Consider the following 4,802-nt stretch of genomic DNA (forward strand, 5'->3'; position numbering starts at 1 on the left):
AGAGTTTACTAGTTCAACAATTCACAAACGTTTAGTGATTTCTTATCTTATTCATTGAGGATTGGGGTGAAACCCAACAATTATCCAATGTTAGAGTACATTTAAACCATCAAAATCATGAAAATCCTCAATATCCACAACCTAAATCATGAAATCAGAATGGTAGAGGGAACTGGATAAGAAATTCAAAGTACCTTGTCACTTTTTTTTAATAGACTTGAAGAGTTTGGCGAGGTAAACGCGTGACTGCAAACGGTGCGACGATCGGAGTTTTGAATTGAAAGTTATGGGCAATAGAAGATTGAATTGAAAAATGGAAGTTAGGATTCTTCACCCAATCTCGCTCTGACCGTGTTTCATTGTGAATAAAGGGGGAAGAGTGGCTGATTGGTGTTATAAGGGTTGGGCCTTAGGCCCAATATGAATTCGATCCAATTGGTCATGTCTATTGGCCCAATTTTGGGGAAAAAGTTTTAAAATTAGGTTTTAATGCGTATTTTAATTATTTTAATTTTTGCAATAATGAATTTTAATTTCTTAACCCTCTTCACTTATAATTAATTGTTTCACTCGCAGTGCCGAACAGATTCAAGACGGTACTGCCGATTAAATTACCAACATGCTTTTTTACTCATTTTTCGCATAAACTTACATTATCTCACTCAAAAAAATTCACTGAATCCAATTGTCATAGTTAAATTTTTTAAATTCCTAAGTCTTGATTTTTGACCCGTCCGAATGCGTTTTAACTATGTTAATTTAAGGATTGATTATCTCATTGATATTTTTGTAATTTTTTCGGATCTTACAATAATTATATTTTAGGGTATTTATTTATAATTTATTTATTATTTTATTATAAAATAATTTTTTTAACTAGACCATAATTGAACCTGTTAAACCAATAAATCAATGACTAAAGTGATTAGATAACTAGTCTGAATTTTAGAACCTTGATAAATATATACTTATCACTTATGTGTACTTTGATTTGTCTCTTTTTTTGGTGTTCTACTATTTCTTAATTCTCTCTCTCCTCTCTCGTCCACACATATCCCCGCTTTTTATTTTTAGTGTTGGAATTTTGGTAGTGTTTTTCAATGATGTGGAGACTTAGTGTATTTTTTTGTGTGAATACCACAAATTTAAAAATCAAATTTGTGATGTTTAATTTTTTTTTTAAAAATACAAATATGAGAATCAGATTTATATTTTAGTATTAAAAAAAAATTAAACACACTAATGGAACCCTCCGATTTGTTTGAGAGCGAAAGAAAATTTATTTTACCATAAATCAGACCCTCCAATTTGTGCACTATAAAAATCTGAGCCTTCGATTTTTTAAATTTGAGGGTCCGATTTGTTATTTAAAATTTTTATTTTAAATCCATATAAAAAAAAACCATACCAATTAACTATAATACTGAATTATACATAATTTTTTTTTCATTTCTAAAAAAATTAGCCAACATGTTCAGGTTTTCAGATTTCCAATTAAAGAAAAAATTAAAATTGAAAAGTAAACTGTAAAAGCAAGGTGTAAATTCCAATTTGAACACTTACCAGTTACCATGACTCTGGTACGCTCTTTATTTCATCATCACGGATGGAATCTTATTCCTTGCAAATTTTTTACAGAGAAATTTCTTTTTTTTTTCTTTTTTTTTTCAGAGCTGTGAAATTCCTGAATGAATAACAGCAATACTTCAAAGGTAAAGATGAATCCATGTTATCTATTGCGTAACACTCTCTTTTGGTTCGGGAATTAAGTAAAGTGGTAAACTGATCTTGTCGAATCGGTGAAGGTAAAATTAAAGAAAAAATTAATCAAAATCTATTTGTGATTGAATTATATAATAAAATAATATATTTATATATAATAGTATATAATCTAAAACAAATGGTTACTTCGACTCATTTACTCATATTTTATACGGGTGAGCATGGATAACGGGTATCCGATTATCCGTCCGAACTAATTAAATTTGTTCTGAAACCAACGAGTAATTGGGTCCAATCCGAACCAAATCGATGATTTTTGTTAATAATTGGTTTAGGTATCGATTTTGGGGGTGCGGAACCCAAATCAACCCGCGAACCCAATCATATATTAATTAAATAAAAAATATATATATGATATTTTCACTAGCCAATGATTATTCATTATTAATATGTTTGGATTTTAATGAGTTTAGTTTTTAATATATTTGATGTTTAACATGTTTGGATTATTTCTATTGATGTTACATGTTTATTGTACTTGTTGAATTTTTAAGATAAAAATTTGTTTTTTTTTTTTTATGAATTTCAAAGTCATCAGATACCCAATTATCCGAACCGAACCAATCCGTTCTTAATCGGTTTGATTTGGTTCAGGTACATATACAAAAAAATACAAATTCAAACCAAATTGAACCAATTACATTTTAATCGGTTCGATTCTAATTTTACGATAAACTCGAACCAAACCGACCCGTGATCACCCCTAATATTTCAATCAACTTTTTCGATTGTTAACTGATTCGTCGATAATCGATTTTATTATGAACCGAATCGTTTTGGTTCGGTCAACTTGGACGATTTTGTCCATTTTTTAAAATTATGGTTGGATATATTTATAATTGAGATTATTTTCTGTTGAACTAAATTATTAATTTTTAATATAAAAATCAAGTGTTAATAATTTTAACCTTAAACATATAAACTAACTGTATATTTATTAAATATTGGATTAGTTCGACAAATACCAAAATATAGATAGTTTGTAGTGTTGTTTTCTCGAATTTTTGTTTTAATTTTATCAAACTAATTCAATTTTATTTATGATTATCGAATAAATGTACATCTTTTATAGTGATAACTTTTAGCAATCAGATTTTTCATAATAAAAAATAATAATTTACTCTTTTATCTTGTTAATACTTTATGTGTGATAGAAATCAAGAGAAGAGATAATATAAAATGGTATGTGTATTTTAATATGTATTTTGTGTTTTATATATGTTTTTTTTGTCCTTTTTGTGTTTCATATGATACAAAACCAAGGTTGCAAAAACCGGACCGGTCAATAAACCGGTGAGATGACTGGTTCACTGGTTTATTAGTTCAACCAGGGTTCAACCAGGATTCAACCGGTTTAATTAAATATTAAATAAAATTATCAAAAATTTAATATATAATTTTAAATATTTAAATTTCAATAAAATTTAACTTAATAAAAAATAAAATTTAAAATTTAAAATTTTAATTTATAACCTAAAAATCAAAACTAACAAACAAATCAGTAATAACCACTAACCATTAAATTTGCAAACATAATCATAATTTAAATTTGGAACAAACATAATCATAATCTGAAACAAATAAACAAACTATGAAATCAAATTGCAGTAACAAATTAAAAATAGAACAAAAACAGAATTTAAAATTTACAAAAACAGAATCACAAAAACCTGATTAATTCATTTAATTAACAAAATAAAAAAAAGGCTAAAAAGCAGAAGACAGCAATCAACATATAACAATTAACCCAGACAAAGAAGCAACAATCAACATAATCAAATCCCAAAAAACAGCAATTAATTTCCAAAAATGATAAGTGAAGCAGGGTAGGGATCTGTTTACAAACTCAGACATTCATAAACTCAAGCTAAACAGAAATTAGCAAACTCAGAATCAGAAATCAGAAACCAAATAAAAGTACAAATACAAGCAAAATTAAATTGAAGACTGGCAGCCGCGAAGGAGGAATCTAAGTGACGGTGATGGAAGAGGGGAAGTGAGCTCGGGCTCAGAGGGGATTGAAGACAGGCTTGATGTGTGAGAGAGAACCTGGAGGAAGTGACCTCATCAAGAAACTTAGCAGAAAAAGAGAGAACCTGGAGAAATAAGGGAAGAAGCTCGACTGCTCGAGCGTTCCACAGAGGTGAAAGAAAGGTCCCGGTGAGAGGAGGTGACGGCTGAGCAGTGGAACAGAGGTGACGATGGAGAGACGTTCGCGGTGAGAGTGAGACGAGACGCGACGGCGGGAGAAGAGCTCCGCAACGGCCGAGCAATGGAACAGAGGTGACGACGGAGAGACGTTCGCGGTGAGAGTGAGACGAGACGCGACGGCGAGGAGAAGAGCTCTGCGACGGCGAGGAGAAGAGCTCTGCTGGCGTTAACGCTGCTGCTGGTTGTTGCTGCTGAAGTGTTGAAGATTGAATTTGGGGTTTGGCTTCATTACTTCTGATTTAGGGTTAAATGGGTTAAAATAGGGTTGAGATTGAGAGAGGGGGATTGGGAATCTGTTTCCTTTATATTAAAAAAAAAAAACTAAATGGGTAAAATGGCGCCGTTTGGGAGGAGTAGGCAAATAAGAAAAACTGCAAAAAAACCGATCGGTCCAAACAGTTCACCAGTTAACTGTCGGTTCAACCAATTTTTTGACCGATTTTTTGTCAATCGATTTTTGAGCATAACCGGACCGGTCTAGTGACCGATTTCCGATTAATCCGGTTGAACCGACCGGTCCAGTTCGATTTTCAGAACAATGTACAAAACAGAACTTATTTTATTAGTTGTTAAACAAATAAAAAATTGAACTAGAAACAAAAAAAAAATTATACGCACACAAAAAGTTTACCATTGCATGCATATTTGGATATTATATTTGTTGTTAAACTCATTTATGATATATACTTTATATTCTAATTTTCATACATATATTTAATTTAGTAGTTGATCAAATCAATTAGATTATTGATTTAATTACTGATTTATTGGTTCAATTAATAAGTCATTGCTTGAATTGACAGAACTAG

This window comes from Arachis ipaensis, chromosome B07 (assembly GCF_000816755.2).
Source record: "Arachis ipaensis cultivar K30076 chromosome B07, Araip1.1, whole genome shotgun sequence".
In the NCBI taxonomy this organism is placed as follows: domain Eukaryota; kingdom Viridiplantae; phylum Streptophyta; class Magnoliopsida; order Fabales; family Fabaceae; genus Arachis; species Arachis ipaensis.